Source organism: Phalangium opilio, unplaced genomic scaffold (genome assembly GCF_054372755.1).
Source record: "Phalangium opilio isolate 3A_F unplaced genomic scaffold, DU_Popi_V2 ptg000037l_1, whole genome shotgun sequence".
NCBI classification, from domain to species: domain Eukaryota; kingdom Metazoa; phylum Arthropoda; class Arachnida; order Opiliones; family Phalangiidae; genus Phalangium; species Phalangium opilio.
The window spans coordinates 2,334,153-2,358,502 of record NW_028324160.1 but is presented as its reverse complement, the minus strand read 5'-3'; the positions used below and the strand labels follow the sequence as shown (position 1 = coordinate 2,358,502).

Here is a 24,350-nt window from a genome sequence, read left to right as displayed (position 1 = left end):
TCCCAATGTCGCAATCTTTCAAGACGATCTTCTGATTACTGGACCAAACGATGAAGAGCACTTCAAAAACTTGGAAACAGTCCTATCTCGACTAGAAGAAGCTGGATTGAAGCTGAGACGAGAAAAATGCGTTTTCCTTACGAATTCTGTCGAATATCTTGGACACTTGTTGGACGAAAGGGGTCTCTCACCTTCTGAGAAGAACTTAAGACCTATCCTGGAAGCCCCCGAGCCAACAAACGTAATGGAGCTGAAATCCTTCTTGGGACTAATAACCTACTATTTCAAGTTCGTGCCAAATATGTCGGACCTGCTCAACCCTCTGTACAAACTTACCAGAAAGGAGCAACCTTGGATATGGGACAAAGAAACCAATGAAGCTTTCGTCAAGGCCAAAGGAATACTAGCCTCATCCACGGTGCTAGTACATTACGATCCAACAAAGCCACTAGTCCTTGCCTGCGATGCCTCTCCTGTAGGACTCGGTGCAGTCCTGTCGCATGTTGAAGCCGACAAGTCCGACCGTCCAATTGTCTTCGCATCGAGAACGCTGTCTTCCGCCGAAAGAAACTACAGCCAAATTGAAAAGGAAGCCTTATCCTTGGTCTTCGGCGTAACTCGTTTCCGGGAATACTTACTCGGACGACGTTTCACATTGCTTACGGACCACAGCCCTTTGGCAATTCTACTAGCGGACAACAAGCAAACACCAACAACAACTGCAGCACGTATACAACGTTGGGCTATCACCTTGGCAGCCTACGATTATGAAATCAAATATCGGCCTGGTAGTCAAAACGGTAACGCGGACGCTATGAGTAGATTACCCTTGCCGGACACTTGCGAAACAACTCCGCAACCAATGGAATACGTCATGCTACTCGACGACGCAAATTCCGGTCCAATCACCATCAAGGACATAAGAACAACGTTGGAAACAGACGACACTACCAAGCAACTACTGGACTTCATCAAAAATGGCTGGCCAAAGAATGTTCCGGACCATCTGAAGCTCTTCAGTTCACGAAGAAACGAGCTTACAGCCGTTTCTGGAATAATACTATGGCACAATCGAACGTACATTCCTGAGCGATACCGTCAGAAAGTACTGGAAGAGCTCCACGAAGGACATTTAGGCATGACCAAGACGAAACGATTAGCCAGAACTACCGTCTGGTGGCCAAACATCGATCAAGAAATTGAGAACTTGGTTTCAAATTGTCACGCCTGTCAGCAAAACCATCCAATGCCCAAAAACGTCACTACTCATTGGCCAAAAACTTCTGCTCCAATGGAACGAGTCCACATCGATTACCTCGGACCCGTCGATAAGAAAATGATACTGGTTTTCATCGACTCATACTCCAACTGGATAGAAGCGGTTTCAACAGAATCGACCACGTCCTCAACCACCATAGACATTCTGAGGGATATCTTCGCTCGCTACGGATTGCCGAAATGCCTCGTTTCAGACAACGGTACCAACTTCACTAGCGAAGAATTCAGACAGTTCACCAGCCAAAACGGTATAAAACACTTGACCACAGCGCCGTACCAACCATCCTCAAACGGACACGCAGAAAGAGCAGTCGCTACGGTCAAACACGGTCTTGCCAAGCTGACAGAAGGCTCCATGAAGACTCGCTTGGCGAAAATCTTGTTTGCCCATCGAAAATCACCCAACGAGGAAGGGAAGACGCCATCCTTCCTTTTCCTACATAGAGAGCTGCGTAGCCGTCTGGATTTGCTGAAACCTGTTCCTGCAACTGCAACCACTCCAGTACAGCAAGAGAAATTCGCAGTCAACAGGAAATTCCGTTCAGGTCAAGAAGTATGGGCGAAGAACTACGGACAGGGACCAAGTTGGTTCGAAGGATCTGTTTTGGGACCTATCGGCAGAGTCATGCTATCTGTTGCGACACCACTTGGAAACATACGCAGACACGTCAATCAAATAAGACCACGAGTTCCAAATGTTCCTACATCGTCCCTTACCAGCATCGGAGATTCTCCAGAAGCACAACCTCTGATCACGCTGCCACAACATTGGGAACCGGCGCCATCCTCGTCAGCAATCATACCGGCTATTTCCGTACCAACAAACCAAGCGGAGCAAGACACAAACTCTACGCTAAGAAGATCCTCAAGAACTACCAAAGCACCTGATCGCTTAACGTATTACCAGAAGTGACAGAAATTAAAACGGAGAGGGAAGTGTCGTATCCATAAAAAACTCTACTGCCGCTTTATTAAAAAACCCGACTCATCTACTATTTAGTTTTTTAGTCTAATTTACATTGTATAAATATCGGGTATTCCTTTTGTACACCACGCATTCACGGGTTAAACTTCTATTGTAAAGTTCTTATAATGACTAGCTGTTATTCAGTAATAAAGTATATTTAGCTTAAATCTCACTCGCAGTTACTTACATTCAACTACACAACAACCCTGTTCTTTCGATTAAAAATAATAACATATCTTTGGTCTAGCGGTTATCGCATTCGCCTCACTCCAAGAAGGCCACAGGTTCGAAACCGCGAAGTTTTTTTTTATTGGAACATGCAAATTTCTTTATAATTATCCGAACATTTGTGTCAAGGTCACATTATTTACATCCCCGTATCTCTAGTAGAACCAGAGTTACGAGCCTCCAAAATTTAGTCTAATGTATTTCCTATGAAGGGGTTTGTTTGTTTACGATTAGCTTAATTACTCGACTACTGTTTGTCGTAGCCCTAATTCTTAGTATGGCTAGATGGGGGACAAATTGGTCTATAACATACTCAAAGGACATCCCCGTATCTCCAGTAGAAACAGAGTTACGAGCCTGCAAAGTTTATTTTCAAAAATCAAAAGTAACCTTCTAACAATAAGTGAGACAAAAAATAAGTTGACCACGATATTGAGGTAGCCTCAAGTTTAAAGCATCCTTGTATGGGGAGCAAAGAGTACTATAACATATCCAAAGGAGATCCCAGTATCTCTTGTAGAACAAGAGTTATGAGCCTCCAAAGTTTAGTGCAAAAATCATAAGTAACATAATAAAAATAAGTGAGACGATACCAAAGTTGACGAACATTTTGCTTAATATCTCGGCCCCTGTTTGTCGTAGCTCAATGTTTTTAGTATGGTTAGATGACAGACAAATTGGACTAAAACATACTCAAAGGACATCCCCGTATCTCCAGTAGAAACAGAGTTACGAGCCTGCAAAGTATAGTCTAATGCATTTCCTATGGAGGGGTTGTTTTTTTACGTTTAACTTAATTACTCGGCCCCTGTTTGTCGTAGCCCAACGTCTTTACTATGGTTAGATGGGGGACAATTTGGACTATAACATATCCTAGGGACATCCCCGTATCTCTAGTTGACACAGAGTTATGGGCCTGCAAAGTATAGTCTAATGCATTTCCTATGGACGGCATGTTTGTTTACGTTTAGCTTAATTACTCGGCCCCTGTTTGTCGTAGCTCAATGTTTTTAGTATGGTTAGATGGGGGACAATTTCGACTATATCATATCCTAAGGACATCCCCGTATCTAGTAGACACAGAGTTATGGGCCTGCAAAGTATAGTCTAATGCATTTCCTATGGACGGGTTGTTTGTTTACGTTTAGCTTAATTACTCGGCCCCTGTTTGTCGTAGCTCAATGTTTTTAGTATGGTTAGATGGGGGACAATTTGGACTATAACATATCCTAAGGACATCCCCGTATCTCTAGTAGACACAGAGTTATGGGCCTGCAAAATATAGTCTACTGCATTTCCTATGGACGGGTTGTTTGTTTACGTTTAGCTTAATTACTCGGCCCCTGTTGGTCGTAGCTCAATATTTTTATTATGGTTAGATGGGGGACAAATTGGACTATAACATACTCAAAGGACATCCCCGTATCTCCAGTAGAAACAGAGTTACGAGCCTGCAAAGTATAGTCTAATGCATTTTCTATGGAGGGGTTTTTTTGTTCACGTATTGCTTAATTACTTGACCCTGTTCATTCGATTAATAATAATAACATATCTTTAGTGTAGCGGTTATCGCATCCGCCTCACTCCCGGAAAGCCACAGGTTCAAAACCGCGAAGTTTTTTTTTATAATTATCCGAACATTTGTGTCAAGGTCACATTATTTACATCCCCGTATCTCTGGTAGAACCAGAGTTACGAGCCTCCAGAATTTTGACTTTTTACGCTACATCTGAGACCACACAATACCTCTTCCGGGCGGGCTCGAACCACGAACCTTTCGATTAACAGCTGAACGCGCTAACCATTGCGCCACGGAAGCCCAAAAGTTAAATGTTCGTCAGGTGTTGTGGAAAAACTCTGACATTTTACGTTACATCTGAGACGTCACAACACCGCTCCCGGGAGGGCTCGAACCACCAACCTTTCGGTTAACAGCTGAACGCGCTGACCATTGCGCCACTGAAGCCCAAAAATTAAATTTTCGTCAGGTATTGAGGTAAAACCTTGACTTTTTACTTCACATCTGAGACCTCACAACACCGCTCCCGGATGGGCTCGAACCACCAACCTTTCGGTTAACAGCCGAACGCGCTAACCATTCGCCACGGACGCCCAAAAATTAAATGGTCGTCAGGTATTGTGGAAAAACTTTGGCTATTTACGTTACATTTGAGATCCAAAAACACCGCTCCCGGGTGGGCACGAACCACCAACCTATTGGTTAACAGCCGAACGCGCTAACCATTGAGCCAAGGAAGATCAGAAATTAAATGGTTGTCACGTATTGTGGAAAAGTTTTGACTTTTAACGCAAGATCTGAGACCCCACAACACCTCTTCCGGGTGGGCTCGAACCACCAACCTTTCGATTAAGAGCTGGACGCGCTAATTACTGCGCCACGGAAGCCCAAAAATTAAATGTTCGTCAGGTATTGTGGAAAAGTTACGACTTTTCTCGCTACATCTGAGACGACACAACACCGCTCCCGGGAGGACTCGAACCACCAACCTTTCGGTTAACAGCTGAACGCGCTGACCATTGCGCCACTGAAGCCCAAAAATTAAATTTTCGTCAGGTATTGAGGTAAAACTTTGACTTTTTACTTCACATCCGAGACCTCACAACAGCGCTCCCGGATGGGCTCGAACCACCAACCTTTCGATTTACAGCCGAACGCGCTAACCATTGAGCCACGGAAGCTCAGAAAATAAATGGTTATCACGTATTATGGAAAAAGTTTGACTTTTCACGCTACATCTGAGACCTCACAACACCTCTCCCGGGTGGGCTCGAACCACCAACCTTTCGATTAACAGCTGAACGCGCTAACCATTGCGCCACGGAAGCCCAAATATTAAATGCTCGTCAGGTATTGTGGAAAAACTCTGACATTTTACGTTACATCTGAGACGTCACAACACCGCTCCCGGGAGGGCACGAACCACCAACCTTTCGGTTAAAAGCCGAACGCGCTAACCATTCGCCACGGACGCCCAAAAATTAAATGTTCGTCAGGTATTGTGGAAAAACTCTGACATTTTACGTTATATCTGAGACGACACAACACCGCTCCCGGGAGGGCTCGAACCACCAACCTTTCGATTAACAGCTGAAGGCGCTAACCATTGCGCCACGGAAGCCCAAATATTAAATGCTCGTCAGGTATTGTGGAAAAACTCTGACATTTTACGTTACATCTGAGACGTCACAACACCGCTCCCGGGAGGGCTCGAACCACCAACCTTTCGGTTAACAGCCGAACCCGCTAACCATTCGCCACGGACGCCCAAAAATTAAATGTTCGTCAGGTATTGTGGAAAAACTCTGACATTTTACTTCACATCTGAGGCCTCACAACACCGCTCCCGGATGGGCTCGAACCACCAACCTTTCGGTTAACAGCCGAACGCGCTAACCATTCGCCACGGACGCCCAAAAATTAAATGGTCGTCAGGTATTGTGGAAAAACTTTGGCTATTTATGTTACATTTGAGATCCAAAAACACCGCTCCCGGGTGGGCTCGAACCACCAACCAATTGGTTAACAGCCGAACGCGCTAACCATTGAGCCACAGAAGCTCAGAAATTAAATGGTTGTTAGGTTTTGTGGATAAGTTATGACTTTTTACGTTACATCTGAGACCCTACAACACTTCTCCCAGGTGGGCTCGAACCACCATCCTTTCGGTTAACAGCCGAACGCGCTAACCATTGCGCCAAGGAAGCCCAAAAATTAAATGGTAGTCAGGTATTGTGGAAAAACTTTGGTTTTCTACGTTACATTTGAGATCCCACAACACCGCTCCCGGGTGGGCTCGAACCACCAACCTTTCGATTATCAGCTGGACGCGCTAATTATTGCGCCACGGAAGCCCAAAAATTAAAAGTTCGTCAGGTATTGTGGAAAAACTCTGACATTTTACGTAACATCTGAGACGTCACAACACCGCTCCCGGATGGGCTTGAACCACCAACCTTTCGGTTAACAGCCGAACGCGCTAACCATTGCGCCACGGACGCCCAAAAAAAAATGGTCGTCAGGTATTGTGGAAAAACTTTGGCTTTTTACGTTACATTAGAGATCCCACAACACCGCTCCCGGGTGGGCTCGAACCACCAACCTTTCGGTTAACAGCCGAACGCGCTAACCATTGCGCAACGGAGGCCAAATAATAAATGGTCGTCAGGTATTGAGGTAAAACTTTGACTTTTTACTTCACATCTGAGACCTCACAACACCGCTCCCGGATGGGCTCGAACCACCAACCTATTGGTTAACAGCCGAACGCGCTCACCATTGAGCCACGGAAGCTCAGAAATTAAATGGTTGTCACGTATTGTGGAAAAGTTTTGACTTTTTACGCTACATCTGAGACCCCACAACACCTCTCCCGGGTGGGCTCGAACCTTCAAATTTTCGATTAACAGCTGAACGCGCTAATCATTGCGCCACGGAAGCCCAAAAATTAAATGTTCGTCAGGTATGGTGGAAAAACTCTGACATTTTACGTTACACCTGAGACCTCACAACACCGCTCCCGCATGGGCTCGAACCACCAACCTATTGGTTAACAGCCGAACGCGCTAACCATTGCGCCACGGAAGCCCAAAAATTCAATGCTCGTCAGGTGTTGTGGAAAAAACCTTGACATTTTACGTCACATCTGAGACCTCACAACACCGCTCCCGGATGGGCTCGAACCATCAACCTATTTGTTATCAGCCGAACGCGCTAACCTTTGAGCCACGGAAGCTCAGAAATCAAATGGTTGTCAGGTATCGTGGATAAGTTATGACTTTTTACGTTACATCTGAGACCCTACAACACCTCTTCCGGTTGGGCTCGAACCACCAACCTTTCGGTTAACAGCCGAACGCGCTAACCATTGCGCCAAGGAAGCCCAAAAATTTAATGGTCGTCAGGTATTGTGGCAAAACTTTGGCTTTCTACGTTACATTTGAGATCCCACACCACCGCTCCCGGGTGGGCTCGAACCACCAACCTATTGGTTAACAGCCGAACGCGCTAACCATTGAGCCACGGAAGCTCAGAAATTAAATGGTTGTCACGTATTGTGGATAAGTTTTGACTTTTTACGCTACATCTGAGACCCCACAACACCTCTTCCGGGTGCGCTTGAACCACCAGCCTTTCGATTAACAGCCGAACGCGCTAACCATTGCGCCAAGGAAGCCCAAAAATTAAATGGTAGTCAGGTATTGTGGAAAAACTTTGGTTTTCTACGTTACATTTGAGATCCCACAACACCGCTCCCGGGTGGGCTCGAACCACCAACCTTTCGGTTAACAGCCGAACCCGCTAACCATTCGCCACGGACGCCCAAAAATTAAATGTTCGTCAGGTATTGTGGAAAAACTCTGACATTTTACTTCACATCTGAGGCCTCACAACACCGCTCCCGGATGGGCTCGAACCACCAACCTTTCGGTTAACAGCCGAACGCGCTAACCATTCGCCACGGACGCCCAAAAATTAAATGGTCGTCAGGTATTGTGGAAAAACTTTGGCTATTTATGTTACATTTGAGATCCAAAAACACCGCTCCCGGGTGGGCTCGAACCACCAACCAATTGGTTAACAGCCGAACGCGCTAACCATTGAGCCACAGAAGCTCAGAAATTAAATGGTTGTTAGGTTTTGTGGATAAGTTATGACTTTTTACGTTACATCTGAGACCCTACAACACTTCTCCCAGGTGGGCTCGAACCACCATCCTTTCGGTTAACAGCCGAACGCGCTAACCATTGCGCCAAGGAAGCCCAAAAATTAAATGGTAGTCAGGTATTGTGGAAAAACTTTGGTTTTCTACGTTACATTTGAGATCCCACAACACCGCTCCCGGGTGGGCTCGAACCACCAACCTTTCGATTAACAGCTGGACGCGCTAATTATTGCGCCACGGAAGCCCAAAAATTAAAAGTTCGTCAGGTATTGTGGAAAAACTCTGACATTTTACGTAACATCTGAGACGTCACAACACCGCTCCCGGATGGGCTCGAACCACCAACCTTTCGGTTAACAGCCGAACGCGCTAACCATTGCGCCACGGACGCCCAAAAAAAATGGTCGTCAGGTATTGTGGAAAAACTTTGGCTTTTTACGTTACATTAGAGATCCCACAACACCGCTCCCGGGTGGGCTCGAACCACCAACCTTTCGGTTAACAGCCGAACGCGCTAACCATTGCGCAACGGAGGCCAAATAATAAATGGTCGTCAGGTATTGAGGTAAAACTTTGACTTTTTACTTCACATCTGAGACCTCACAACACCGCTCCCGGATGGGCTCGAACCACCAACCTATTGGTTAACAGCCGAACGCGCTCACCATTGAGCCACGGAAGCTCAGAAATTAAATGGTTGTCACGTATTGTGGAAAAGTTTTGACTTTTTACGCTACATCTGAGACCCCACAACACCTCTCCCGGGTGGGCTCGAACCTTCAAAATTTCGATTAACAGCTGAACGCGCTAATCATTGCGCCACGGAAGCCCAAAAATTAAATGTTCGTCAGGTATGGTGGAAAAACTCTGACATTTTACGTTACACCTGAGACCTCACAACACCGCTCCCGCATGGGCTCGAACCACCAACCTATTGGTTAACAGCCGAACGCGCTAACCATTGCGCCACGGAAGCCCAAAAATTAAATGGTCGTCAGGTGTTGTGGAAAAAACCTTGACATTTTACGTCACATCTGAGACCTCACAACACCGCTCCCGGATGGGCTCGAACCATCAACCTATTTGTTATCAGCCGAACGCGCTAACCTTTGAGCCAAGGAAGCTCAGAAATCAAATGGTTGTCAGGTATCGTGGATAAGTTATGACTTTTTACGTTACATCTGAGACCCTACAACACCTCTTCCGGTTGGGCTCGAACCACCAACCTTTCGGTTAACAGCCGAACGCGCTAACCATTGCGCCAAGGAAGCCCAAAAATTTAATGGTCGTCAGGTATTGTGGCAAAACTTTGGCTTTCTACGTTACATTTGAGATCCCACACCACCGCTCCCGGGTGGGCTCGAACCACCAACCTATTGGTTAACAGCCGAACGCGCTAACCATTGAGCCACGGAAGCTCAGAAATTAAATGGTTGTCACGTATTGTGGATAAGTTTTGACTTTTTACGCTACATCTGAGACCCCACAACACCTCTTCCGGGTGCGCTTGAACCACCAGCCTTTCGATTAACAGCCGAACGCGCTAACCATTGCGCCAAGGAAGCCCAAAAATTAAATGGTAGTCAGGTATTGTGGAAAAACTTTGGTTTTCTACGTTACATTTGAGATCCCACAACACCGCTCCCGGGTGGGCTCGAACCACCAACCTTTCGATTAACAGCTGGACGCGCTAATAATTGCGCCACGGAAGCCCAAAAATTAAATGTTCGTCAGGTATTGTGGAAAAACTCTGACATTTTACGTTACATCTGAGACGTCACAACACCGCTCCCGGATGGGCTCGAACCACCAACCTATTGGTTAACAGCCGAACGCGCTAACCATTGCGCCACGGAAGCCCAAAATTCAAATGGTCGTCAGGTGTTGTGGAAAAAACCTTGACTTTTTACGTCACATCTGAGACGTCACAACACCGCTCCCGGATGGGCTCGAACCACACACCTATTGGTTAACAGCCGAACGCGCTAACCTTTGAGCCACGGAAGCTCAGAAATTAAATGGTTGTCAGGTATTGTAGATAAGTTATGACTTTTTACGTTACATCTGAGACCCTACAACACCTCTTCCGGTTGGGCTCGAACCTTCAACCTTTCGATTAACAGCTGAACGCGCTAATCATTGCGCCACGGAAGCCCAAAAATTAAATGGTCGTCAGGTATTGTGGAAAAACTTTGGCTTTCTACGTTACGTTTGAGATCCCACAACACCGCGCCCGGGAGGGCTCGAACCACCAACCTATTGGTTAACAGCCGAACGCCCTAACCATTGCGCCACGGAAGCCCAAAAATTAAATGATCGTCAGGTATTGTGGAAAAACTTTGGCTTTCTACGTTACATTTGAGATCCCACAACGCCGCTCCCGGGTGGGCTTGAACCACTAACCTATTGGTTAACAGCCGAACGCGCTAACCATTGAGCCACGGAGGCTCAGAAATTAAATGGTTGTCACGTATTGTAGATAAGTTATGACTTTTTACGTTACATCTGAGACCCTACAACACCTCTTCCGGTTGGGCTCGAACCACCAACCTTTCGGTTAACAGCCGAACGCACTAACAATTGCGCCAAGAAGGCCCAAAAATTTAATGGTCGTCAGGTATTGTGGCAAAACTTTGGCTTTCTACGTTACATATGAGATCCCACAACACCGCTCCCGGGTGGGCTCGAACCACCACCCTATTGGTTAAAAGCTGAACGCGCTAACCATTGCGCCACGGAAGCCCAAAGATTAAATGCTCGTCAGGTATTGTGGATAAGTTATGACTTATTACGTTACATCTGAGACCCTACAACACCTCTCCCGGTTGGGCTCGAACCACCAACCTTTCGGTTAACAGCCGAACGCGCTAACCGTTGCGCCAAGGAAGCCCAAGAATTAAATGTTCGTCAGGTATTGTGGAAAAAACCTTGACTTTTTACGTCACTTCTGAGACCTCACAACACCGCTCCCGGATGGGCTCGAACCACCAACCTATTGGTTAACAGCCGAACGCGCTAACCATTGAGCCACGGAAGCTCAGAAATTAAATGGTCGTCACGTATTGTGGAAAAACTTTGGCTTTCTACGTTACATTTGAGATCCCACAACACCGTTCCCGGGTGGGCTCGAAAAACCAACCTATTGGTTAACAGCCGAACGCGTTAACCATTGCGCCACGGAAGCCCAAAAATTAAATGTTCGTCAGGTATTGTGGAAAAACTCTGACATTTTACGTTACATCTGAGACGTCACAACACCGCTCCCGGATGGGCTTGAACCACCAACCTTTCGGTTAACAGCTGAACGCGCTGACCATTGCGCCACGGAAGCCCAAAAATTAAATGTTCGTCAGGTATTGTGGAAAAACTCTGACATTTTACGTTACATCTGAGACCTCACAACACCGCTACCGGATGGGCTCGAACCACCAACCTATTGGTTAACAGCCGAACGCGCTAACCATTGCGCCACGGAAGCCCAAAATTCAAATGGTCGTCAGGTGTTGTGGAAAAAACCTTGACTTTTTACGTCACATCTGAGACGTCTCAACACCGCTCCCGGATGGGCTCGAACCACACACCTATTGGTTAACAGCCGAACGCGCTAACCTTTGAGCCACGGAAGCTCAGAAATTAAATGGTTGTCAGGTATTGTAGATAAGTTATGACTTTTTACGTTACATCTGAGACCCTACAACACCTCTTCCGGGTGGGCTCGAAAAACCAACCTATTGGTTAACAGCCGAACGCGTTAACCATTGCGCCACGGAAGCCCAAAAATTAAATGGTCGTCAGGTATTGTGGAAAAACTTTGGCTTTCTACGTTACGTTTGAGATCCCACAAGACCGCGCCCGGGAGGGCTCGAACCACCAACCTATTGGTTAACAGCCGAACGCCCTAACCATTGCGCCACGGAAGCCCAAAAATTAAATGATCGTCAGGTATTGTGGAAAAACTTTGGCTTTCTACGTTACATTTGAGATCCCACAACGCCGCTCCCGGGTGGGCTCGAACCACTAACCTATTGGTTAACAGCCGAACGCGCTAACCATTGAGCCACGGAGGCTCAGAAATTAAATGGTTGTCACGTATTGTGGAAACGTTTTGACTTTTTACGCTACATCTGAGACCCCACAACACCTCTCCCGGGTGGGCTCGAACCACCAACCTTTCGATTAACAGCTGAACGCGCTAACCATTGCGCCACGGAAGCCCAAAAATTCAATGTTCGTCAGGTATTGTGGAAAAACTCTGACATTTTATGTTACATCTGAGACGTCACAACACCGCTCCCGGGAGGGCTCAAACCACCAGTCTTTTGAACAGCAGCTGAACGCGCTAACCATTGCGCAACAGAAGCCCAAAAATTAAATGGTCGTCCGGTATTGTGGAAAAACTTTGACTTTTTACGTAACATCTGAGACCTCATAGCACCGCTCCCGGGTGTGCTCGAACCACCAGCCTTTCTGTTAACAGCCGAACGCGCTAACGATTGCGCCACGGAAGCCCAAAAATTAAATGGTCGTCCGGTATTGTGGAAAAACCTTGACTTTGTACGTCACATCTGAAACGTCACAACACCGCTCCCGGATGGGCTCGAACCACCAACCTATTGGTTAACAGGCGAACGCGCTAACCATTGAGCCACGGAAGGTCAGAATTTAAATGGTTGTCACGTATTGCGGAAAAGTTTTGACTTTTTACGCTACATCTGAGACCCCACAACACCTCTCTCGGGTGGGCTCGAACCTTCAACCTTTCGATTAACAGCTGAACGCGCTAATCAATGCGCCACGGAAGCCCAAAAATTAAATGGTCGTCAGGTGCTGTGGAAAAAACCTTGACTTTTTACGTCACATCTGAGACGTCACAACACCGCTCCCGGATGGGCTCGAACCACACACCTATTCGTTAACAGCCGAACGCGCTAACCTTTGAGCCAAGGAAGCCCAAAAATTTAATGGTCGTCAGGTATTGTGGCAAAACTTTGGCATTCTACGTTACATTTGAGATCCCACACCACCGGTCCCGGGTGGGCTCGAACCACCAACCTATTGGTTAACAGCCGAACGCGCTAACCATTGAGCCACGGAAGCTCAGAAATTAAATGGTTGTCACGTATTGTGGATAGGTTTTGACTTTTTACACTACATCTGAGACCCCACAACACCTCTTCCGGGTGGGCTTGAACCGCCAGCCTTTCGATTAACAGTTGAACGCGCTAATAATTGCGCCACGGAAGCCCAAAAATTAAATGTTCGTCAGGTATTGTGGAAAAACTCTGACATTTTACGTTACATCTGAGACGTCACATTTGAATTTTTGGGCTTCCGTGGCGCAATGGTTAGCGCGATCAGCTGTTAATCGAAAGGTTGGTGGTTCGAGCCCACCCGGGAGAGGTGTTGTGGGGTCTCAGATGTAGCGTAAAAAGTCAAAACGTTTCCACAATACGTGACAACCTTTTAATTTCTGAGCCTCCGTGGCTCAATGGTTAGCGCGTTCGGCTGTTAACCAATAGGTTAGTGGTTCGAGCCCACCCGGGAGCGGCGTTGTGGGATCTCAAATGTAACGTAGAAAGCCAAAGTTTTTCCACAATACCTGACGATCATTTAATTTTTGGGCTTCCGTGGCGCAATGGTTAGGGCGTTCGGCTGTTAACCAATAGGTTGGTGGTTCGAGCCCTCCCGGGCGCGGTGTTGTGGGATCTCAAACGTAACGTAGAAAGCCAAAGTTTTTCCACAATACCTGACGACCATTTAATTTTTGGGCTTCCGTGGCGCAATGGTTAACGCGTTCGGCTGTTAACCAATAGGTTGGTTTTTCGAGCCCACCCGGGAGCGGTGTTGTGGGATCTCAAATGTAACGTAGAAAGCCAAAGTTTTTCCACAATACGTGACGACCATTTAATTTCTGAGCTTCCGTGGCTCAATGGTTAGCGCGTTCGGCTGTTAACCAATAGGTTGGTGGTTCGAGCCCATCCGGGAGCGGTGTTGTGAGGTCTCAGAAGTGACGTAAAAAGTCAAGGTTTTTTCCACAATACCTGACGAACATTTAATTCTTGGGCTTCCTTGGCGCAACGGTTAGCGCGTTCGGCTGTTAACCGAAAGGTTGGTGGTTCGAGCCCAACCGGGAGAGGTGTTGTAGGGTCTCAGATGTAACGTAATAAGTCATAACTTATCCACAATACCTGACAACCATTTAATTTCTGAGCTTCCGTGGCTCAATGGTTAGCGCTTTCGGCTGTTAACCAATAGGTTGGTGGTTCGAGCCCATCCGGGAGCGGTGTTGTGAGGTCTCAGATGTGACGTAAAAAGTCAAGGTTTTTACACAATACCTGACGAGCATTTAATTTTTGGGCTTCCGTGGCGCAATTGTTAGTGCGTTCGGCTGTTAACCGAAAGGTTGGTGGTTCGAGCCCAACCGGTAAGAGGTGTTGTAGGGTCTCAGATGTAACGTAAAAAGTCATAACTTATCTACAATACGTGACAACCATTTAATTTCTGAGCCTCCGTGGCTCAATGGTTAGCGTGTTCGGCTGTTAACCAATAGGTTAGTGGTTCGAGCCCACCCGGGAGCGGCGTTGTGGGATCTCAAATGTAACGTAGAAAGCCAAAGTTTTTCCACAATACCTGACGATCATTTAATTTTTGGGCTTCCGTGGCGCAATGGTTAGGGCGTTCGGCTGTTAACCAATAGGTTGGTGGTTCGAGCCCTCCCGGGCGCGGTGTTGTGGGATCTCAAACGTAACGTAGAAAGCCAAAGTTTTTCCACAATACCTGACGACCATTTAATTTTTGGGCTTCCGTGGCGCAATGATTAGCGCGTTCAGCTGTTAATCGAAAGGTTGAAGGTTCGAGCCCAACCGGAAGAGGTGTTGTAGGGTCTCAGATGTAACGTAAAAAGTCATAACTTATCTACAATACCTGACAACCATTTAATTTCTGAGCTTCCGTGGCTCAAAGGTTAGCGCGTTCGGCTGTTAACCAATAGGTGTGTGGTTCGAGCCCATCCGGGAGCGGTGTTGTGACGTCTCAGATGTGACGTAAAAAGTCAAGGTTTTTTCCACAACACCTGACGACCATTTAAAATTTGGGCTTCCGTGGCGCAATGGTTAGCGCGTTCGGCTGTTAACCAATAGGTTGGTGGTTCGAGCCCATCCGGTAGCGGTGTTGTGAGGTCTCAGATGTAACGTAAAATGTCAGAGTTTTTCCACAATACCTGACGAACATTTAATTTTTGGGCTTCCGTGGCGCAATGATTAGCGCGTTCAGCTGTTAATCGAAAGGTTGAAGGTTCGAGCCCACCCGGGAGAGGTGTTGTAGGGTCTCAGATGTAACGTAAAAAGTCTTAACTTATCTACAATACCTGACAACCATTTAATTTCTGAGCTTCCGTGGCTCAAAGGTTAGCGCGTTCGGCTGTTAACCAATAGGTGTGTGGTTCGAGCCCATCCGGGAGCGGTGTTGTGACGTCTCAGATGTGACGTAAAAAGTCAAGGTTTTTTCCACAACACCTGACGACCATTTAAATTTTGGGCTTCCGTGGCGCAATGGTTAGCGCGTTCGGCTGTTAACCAATAGGTTGGTGGTTCGAGCCCATCCGGTAGCGGTGTTGTGAGGTCTCAGATGTAACGTAAAATGTCAGAGTTTTTCCACAATACCTGACGAACATTTAATTTTTGGGCTTCCGTGGCGCAATGATTAGCGCGTTCAGCTGTTAATCGAAAGGTTGAAGGTTCGAGCCCACCCGGGAGAGGTGTTGTAGGGTCTCAGATGTAACGTAAAAAGTCTTAACTTATCTACAATACCTGACAACCATTTAATTTCTGAGCTTCCGTGGCTCAAAGGTTAGCGCGTTCGGCTGTTAACCAATAGGTGTTTGGTTCGAGCCCATCCGGGAGCGGTGTTGTGACGTCTCAGATGTGACGTAAAAAGTCAAGGTTTTTTCCACAACACCTGACGACCATTTAAATTCTGAGCTTCCGTGGCTCAATGGTTAGCGAATTCGGCTGTTAACAAATAGGTTGGTGGTTCGAGCCCACCCGGGAGCGGTGTTTTGGGATCTCAAATGTAACGTTGAAAGCCAAAATTTTTCCACAATACCTGACGACCATTTAATTTTTGGGCTTCCGTGGCGCAATGGTCAGCGCGTTCGGCTGTTAACCAATAGGTTGGTGGTTCGAGCCCATCCGGTAGCGGTGTTGTGAGGTCTCAGATGTAACGTAAAATGTCAGAGTTTTTCCACAATACCTGACGAACATTTAATTTTTGGGCTTCCGTGGCGCAATGATTAGCGCGTTCAGCTGTTAATCGAAAGGTTGAAGGTTCGAGCCCACCCGGGAGAGGTGTTGTAGGGTCTCAGATGTAACGTAAAAAGTCTTAACTTATCTACAATACCTGACAACCATTTAATTTCTGAGCTTCCGTGGCTCAAAGGTTAGCGCGTTCGGCTGTTAACCAATAGGTGTGTGGTTCGAGCCCATCCGGGAGCGGTGTTGTGACGTCTCAGATGTGACGTAAAAAGTCAAGGTTTTTTCCACAACACCTGACGACCATTTAAATTTTGGGCTTCCGTGGCGCAATGGTTAGCGCGTTCGGCTGTTAACCAATAGGTTGGTGGTTCGAGCCCATCCGGTAGCGGTGTTGTGAGGTCTCAGATGTAACGTAAAATGTCAGAGTTTTTCCACAATACCTGACGAACATTTAATTTTTGGGCTTCCGTGGCGCAATGATTAGCGCGTTCAGCTGTTAATCGAAAGGTTGAAGGTTCGAGCCCACCCGGGAGAGGTGTTGTAGGGTCTCAGATGTAACGTAAAAAGTCTTAACTTATCTACAATACCTGACAACCATTTAATTTCTGAGCTTCCGTGGCTCAAAGGTTAGCGCGTTCGGCTGTTAACCAATAGGTGTTTGGTTCGAGCCCATCCGGGAGCGGTGTTGTGACGTCTCAGATGTGACGTAAAAAGTCAAGGTTTTTTCCACAACACCTGACGACCATTTAAATTCTGAGCTTCCGTGGCTCAATGGTTAGCGAATTCGGCTGTTAACAAATAGGTTGGTGGTTCGAGCCCACCCGGGAGCGGTGTTTTGGGATCTCAAATGTAACGTTGAAAGCCAAAATTTTTCCACAATACCTGACGACCATTTAATTTTTGGGCTTCCGTGGCGCAATGGTCAGCGCGTTCAGCTGTTAACCGAAAGGTTGGTGGTTCGAGCCCATCCGGGAGCGGTGTTGTGACGTCTCAGATGTAACGTAAAATGTCAGAGTTTTTCCACAATACCTGACGAACATTTAATTTTTGGGCTTCCGTGGCGCAATTATTAGCGCGTTCAACTGTTAATCGAAAGGCTGGTGGTTCAAGCGCACCCGGAAGAGGTGTTGTGGGGTCTCACATGTAGCGTAAAAAGTCAAAACTTATCCACAATACGTGACAACCATTTAATTTCTGAGCTTCCGTGGCTCAATGGTTAGCGCGTTCGGCTGTTAACCAATAGGTTGGTGGTTCGAGCCCACCCGGGAGCGGTGGTGTGGGATCTCAAATGTAACGTAGAAAGCCAAAGATTTGCCACAATACCTGACGACCATTAAATTTTTGGGCTTCCTTGGCGCAATGGTTAGCGCGTTCGGCTGTTAACCGAAAGGTTGGTGGTTCGAGCCCAACCGGAAGAGGTGTTGTAGGGTCTCAGATGTAACGTAAAAAGTCATAACTTATCCACGATACGTGACAACCATTTAATTTCTGAGCTTCCGTGGCTCAATGGTTAGCGCGTTCGGCTGTTAACCAATAGGTTGATGGTTCGAGCCCATCCGGGAGCGGTGTTGTGAGGTCTCAGATGTGACGTAAAAAGTCAAGGTTTTTTCCACAACACCTGACGACCATTTAATTTTTGGGCTTCCGTGGCGCAATGGTTAGCGCGTTCGGCTGTTAACCAATAGGTTGGTGGTTCGAGCCCATCCGGGAGCGGTGTTGTGAGGTCTCAGGTGTAACGTAAAATGTCAGAGTTTTTCCACCATACCTGACGAACATTTAATTTTTGGGCTTCCGTGGCGCAATGATTAGCGCGTTCAGCTGTTAATCGAAATTTTGAAGGTTCGAGCCCACCCGGGAGAGGTGTTGTGGGGTCTCAGATGTAGCGTAAAAAGTCAAAACTTTTCCACAATACGTGACAACCATTTAATTTCTGAGCTTCCGTGGCTCAATGGTGAGCGCGTTCGGCTGTTAACCAATAGGTTGGTGGTTCGAGCCCATCCGGGAGCGGTGTTGTGAGGTCTCAGATGTGAAGTAAAAAGTCAAAGTTTTACCTCAATACCTGACGACCATTTAATATTTGGCCTCCGTTGCGCAATGGTTAGCGCGTTCGGCTGTTAACCGAAAGGTTGGTGGTTCGAGCCCATCCGGGAGCGGTGTTGTGACGTCTCAGATGTTACGTAAAATGTCAGAGTTTTTCCACAATACCTGACGAACATTTAATTTTTGGGCTTCCGTGGCGCAATAATTAGCGCGTCCAGCTGTTAATCGAAAGGTTGGTGGTTCGAGCCCACCCGGGAGCGGTGTTGTGGGATCTCAAATGTAACGTAGAAAACCAAAGTTTTTCCACAATACCTGACTACCATTTAATTTTTGGGCTTCCTTGGCGCAATGGTTAGCGCGTTCGGCTGTTAACCGAAAGGATGGTGGTTCGAGCCCACCTGGGAGAAGTGTTGTAGGGTCTCAGATGTAACAAAAAAAGTCATAACTTATCCACAAAACCTAACAACCATTTAATTTCTGAGCTTCTGTGGCTCAATGGTTAGCGCGTTCGGCTGTTAACCAATTGGTTGGTGGTTCGAGCCCACCCGGGAGCGGTGTTTTTGGATCTCAAATGTAACATAAATAGCCAAAGTTTTTCCACAATACCTGACGACCATTTAATTTTTGGGCGTCCGTGGCGAATGGTTAGCGCGTTCGGCTGTTAACCGAAAGGTTGGTGGTTCGAGTTCATCCTAGAGCGGTGTTGTGAGGCCTCAGATGTGAAGTAAAATGTCAGAGTTTTTCCACAATACCTGACGAACATTTAATTTTTGGGCGTCCGTGGCGAATGGTTAGCGGGTTCGGCTGTTAACCGAAAGGTTGGTGGTTCGAGCCCTCACGGGAGCGGTGTTGTGACGTCTCAGATGTAACGTAAAATGTCAGAGTTTTTCCACAATACCTGACGAGCATTTAATATTTGGGCTTCCGTGGCGCAATGGTTAGCGCGTTCAGCTGTTAATCGAAAGGTTGGTGGTTCGAGCCCTCCCGGGAGCGGTGTTGTGTCGTCTCAGATATAACGTAAAATGTCAGAGTTTTTCCACAATACCTGACGAACATTTAATTTTTGGGCGTCCGTGGCGAATGGTTAGCGCGTTCGGCTGTTAACCGAAAGGTTGGTGGTTCGTGCCCTCCCGGGAGCGGTGTTGTGACGTCTCAGATGTAACGTAAAATGTCAGAGTTTTTCCACAATACCTGACGAGCATTTAATATTTGGGCTTCCGTGGCGCAATGGTTAGCGCGTTCAGCTGTTAATCGAAAGGTTGGTGGTTCGAGCCCACCCGGGAGAGGTGTTGTGAGGTCTCAGATGTAGCGTGAAAAGTCAAACTTTTTCCACAATACGTGATAACCATTTATTTTCTGAGCTTCCGTGGCTCAATGGTTAGCGCGTTCGGCTGTTAATCGAAAGGTTGGTGGTTCGAGCCCATCCGGGAGCGCTGTTGTGAGGTCTCGGATGTGAAGTAAAAAGTCAAAGTTTTACCTCAATACCTGACGAAAATTTAATTTTTGGGCTTCAGTGGCGCAATGGTCAGCGCGTTCAGCTGTTAACCGAAAGGTTGGTGGTTCGAGCCCTCCCGGGAGCGGTGTTGTGTCGTCTCAGATGTAGCGAGAAAAGTCGTAACTTTTCCACAATACCTGACGAACATTTAATTTTTGGGCTTCCGTGGCGCAGTAATTAGCGCGTCCAGCTCTTAATCGAAAGGTTGGTGGTTCGAGCCCACCCGGAAGAGGTGTTGTGGGGTCTCAGATGTTGCGTTAAAAGTCAAAACTTTTCCACAATACGTGACAACCATTTAATTTCTGATCTTCCTTGGCTCAATGGTTAGCGCGTTCGGCTGTTAACCAATAGGTTGGTGGTTCGTGCCCACCCGGGAGCGGTGTTTTTGGATCTCAAATGTAACGTAAATAGCCAAAGTTTTTCCACAATACCTGACGACCATTTAATTTTTGGGCGTCCGTGGCGAATGGTTAGCGCGTTCGGCTGTTAACCGAAAGGTTGGTGGTTCGAGCCCATCCGGGAGCGGTGTTGTGAGGTCTCAGATGTGAAGTAAAAAGTCAAGGTTTTACCTCAATACCTGACGAAAATTTAATTTTTGGGCTTCAGTGGCGCAATGGTCAGCGCGTTCAGCTGTTAACCGAAAGGTTGGTGGTTCGAGCCCTCCCGGGAGCGGTGTTGTGACGTCTCAGATGTAACGTAAAATGTCAGAGTTTTTCCACAACACCTGACGAACATTTAACTTTTGGGCTTCCGTGGCGCAATGGTTAGCGCGTTCAGCTGTTAATCGAAAGGTTCGTGGTTCGAGCCCGCCCGGAAGAGGTATTGTGTGGTCTCAGATGTAGCGTGAAAAGTCAAACTTTTTCCATAATACGTGATAACCACTTATTTTCTGAGCTTCCGTGGCTCAATGGTTAGCGCGTTCGGCTGTTATCCAATAGGTTGGTGGTTCGAGCCCACCCGGGAGCGGTGTTTTGGGATCTCAAATGTAACGTAAATAGCCAAAGTTTTTCCACAATACCTGACGACCATTTAATTTTTGGGCCTCAGTGGCGCAATGGTTAGCGCGTTCAGCTGTTAACCGAAAGGTTGGTGGTTCGAGCCCAAACGAGAGAGGATTTGTGGGGTCTCAGAAGTAGCGTGAAAAGTCGTAACTTTTTAACAATACCTGACAACCATTTAATTTTTGGGCGTCCGTGGCGCAATGGTTAGCGCGTTCGGCTGTTAACCGAAAGTTTGGTGGTTCGAGCCCATCCAGGAGCGGTGTTGTGACGTCTCAGATGTGACGTAAAAAGTCAAGGTTTTTACACGATACCTGACGAGCATTTAACTTTTGGGCTTCCGTGGCGCAATGGTTAGCGCGTTCGGCTATTAACCAATAGGTTGGTGGTTCGAGCCCATCCGGGAGCGGTGTTGTGAGGTCTAAGATGTGACGTAAAAAGTCAAGGTTTTTACACAATATCTGACGAGCATCTAATTTTTGGGCTTCCGTGGCGCAATGGTTAGCGCGTTCAGCTGTTAATCGAAAGGTTGAAGTTCGAGCCCACCCGGGAGAGGTGTTGTGGGGTCTCAAATGTAACGTAAAAAGCCAAAGTTTTTCCACAATACCTGACAACCGTTTAATTTCTGAGCTTCCGTGGCTCAATGGTTAGCGCGTTCAGCTGTTAACCAATAGGTTGGTGGTTTGAGCCCACCCGGGAGCGGTGTTGTGTGATCTCAAATGTAACGTAGAAAGCCAAAGTTTTTCCACAATACCTGACGACCATTTAATTTTTGGGCTTCCGTGGCGCAATGGTTAGCGCGTTCGGCTGTTAACCAATAGGTTGGTGGTTCGAGCCCATCCGGGAGCGGTGTTGTGAGGTCTCAGACGTGACGTAAAAAGTCAAGGTTTTTACACAATACCTGACGAGCATTTAATATTTGGGCTTCCGTGCCACAATGGTTAGCGCGTTCAGCTGTTAATCGAAAGGTTGGTGGTTCGAGCCCACCCGGGAGTGGTGTTGTGGGGTCTCAAATGTAACGTAGAAAGCCAAAGTTTTTCCACAATACCTGACAACAATTTAATTTCTGAGCTTCCGTGGCTCAATGGTTAGCGCGTTCGGCTGTTAACCAATAGGTTGGTGGTTCGAGCCCATCCGGGAGCGGTGTCGTGAGGTCTCAGATGTGACGTAAAAAGTCAAGGTTTTTACACAATACCTGACGAGCATTTAACTTTTGGGCTTCCGTGGCGCAATGGTTAGCGCGTTCGGCTGTTAACCAATAGGTTGGTGGTTCGAACCCATCCGGGAGCGGTGTTGTGAGGTCTCAGATGTGACGTAAAAAGTCAAGGTTTTCCACAATACCTGACAACCATTTAATTTCTGAGCTCCCGTGGCTCAATGGTTAGCGCGTTCGGCTGTTAACCAATAGGTTGGTGGTTCGAGCCCACCCGGGAGCGGTGTTGTGGGATCTGAAATGTAACGTAGAAAGCCAAAGTTTTTGCACAATAAATGACGACCATTTAATTTTTGGGCTTCCGTGGCGCAATGGTTAGCGCGTTCGGCTGTTAACCAATAGGTTGGTGGTTCGACCCCATCCGGGAGCGGTGTTGTGAGGTCTCAGATGTGACGTAAAAAGTCAAGGTTTTTACATAATACCTGACGAGCATTTAACTTTTGGGCTTCCGTGGCGCAATGGTTAGCGCGTTCGGCTGTTAACCAATAGGTTGGTGGTTCGAGCCCATCCGGGAGCGGTGTTGTGAGGTCTCGGATGTGACGTAAAAAGTCAAGGTTTTTACACAATACCTAACAAGCATTTAACTTTTGGGCTTCCGTGGCGCAATGGTTAGCGCGTTCGGCTGTTAACCAATAGGTTGGTGGTTCGAGCCCATCCGGGAGCGGTGTTGTGAGGTCTCAGATGTGACGTAAAAAGTCAAGGTTTTTACACAATACCTGACGAGCATTTAACTTTTGGGCTTCCGTGGCGCAATGGTTTGAGCGTTCGGCTGTTAACCAATAGGTTGGTGGTTCGAGCCCATCCGGGAGCGGTGTTCTGAGGTCTCAGATGTGACGTAAAAAGTCAAGGTTTTTACATAATACCTGACGAGCATTTAACTTTTGGGCTTCCGTGTCGCAATGGTTAGCGCGTTCGGCTGTTAACCAATAGGTTGGTGGTTCGAGCCCATCCGGGAGCGGTGTTGTGAGGTCTCAGATGTGACGTAAAAAGTCAAGGTTTTTACACAATACCTAACGAGCATTTAACTTTTGGGCTTCCGTGGCACAATGGTTAGCGCGTTCGGCTGTTAACCAATAGGTTGGTGGTTCGAGCCCATCCGGGAGCGGTGTTGTGAGGTCTCAGATGTGACGTAAAAAGTCAAGGTTTTTACACAATACCTAACGAGCATTTAACTTTTGGGCTTCCGTGGCACAATGGTTAGCGCGTTCAGCTGTTAATCGAAAGGTTGGTGGTTCGAGCCCACCCGGGAGAGGTGTTGTGGGGTCTCAAATGTAACGTAGAAAGCCAAAGTTTTTCCACAATACGTGACAACCATTTAATTTCTGAGCTTTCGTGGCTCAATGGTTAGCGCGTTCGGCTGTTAACCAACAGGTTGGTGGTTCGAGCCCATCCGGGAGCGGTATTGTGACGTCTCAGATGTGACGTTAAAAGTCAAGGTTTTTCCAAAATACCTGACGACCATTTAATTTTTGGGCTTCCGTGGCGCAATGGTTAGCACGTTCAGCTGCTATTCAAAAGACTGGTGGTTTGAGCCCTCCCGGGAGCGGTGTTGTGACGTCTCAAATGTAACAAAAAATGTCAGAGTTTTTCCACAATACCTGTCGAACATTGAATTTTTGGGCTTCCGTGGCGCAATGGTTAGCGCGATCAGCTGTTAATCGAAAGGTTGGTGGTACGAGCCCACCCGGGAGAGGTGTTGTGGGGTCTCAGATGTAGCGTAAAAGGTCATAACTTTTCCACAATACGTGACAACCATTTAATTTCTGAGCTTCCGTGGCTCAATGGTTAGCGCGTTCGGCTTTTAACCAATACGTTAGTGGTTCGAGCCCATCCGGGAACGGTGTTGTGAGGTCTCAGATTTGACGTAAAAAGTCAAGGTTTTTACACAGTACCTGACAACCATTTAATTTTTGGGCGTCCGTGGCGCAATGGTTAGCGCGTTCGGCTGTTAATCGAAAGGTTGGTGGTTCGAGCCCATCCAGGAGCGGTATTGTGACGTCTCAGATGTGACGTAAAAAGTCAAGGTTTTTACACGATACCTGACGAGCATTTAACTTTTGGGCTTCCGTGGCGCAATGGTTAGCGCGTTCGGCTGTTAACCAATAGGTTGGTGGTTCGGCCCCTGTTTGTCGTAGAGCCGAGATATTAAGCAAAATGTTCGTTAACTTTGGTATCGTCTCACTTATTTTTATTAT

At 47.1% G+C, this 24,350-nt stretch overlaps 2 non-coding genes across 2 annotated transcripts; one reads left to right on the top strand and one right to left on the bottom strand.

Annotated features, from left to right (window-relative positions):
- Positions 1–5,100: 5,100 nt before the first annotated feature.
- Positions 5,101–5,173, bottom strand: TRNAY-GUA (transfer RNA tyrosine (anticodon GUA)). Its single transcript has one exon. It is a non-coding gene; the product is annotated as a tRNA-Tyr (tRNA).
- Positions 5,174–21,278: 16,105 nt separating this feature from the next.
- TRNAN-AUU (transfer RNA asparagine (anticodon AUU)) lies at positions 21,279–21,351 on the top strand. Its single transcript has one exon. It is a non-coding gene; the product is annotated as a tRNA-Asn (tRNA).
- Positions 21,352–24,350: the final 2,999 nt, after the last annotated feature.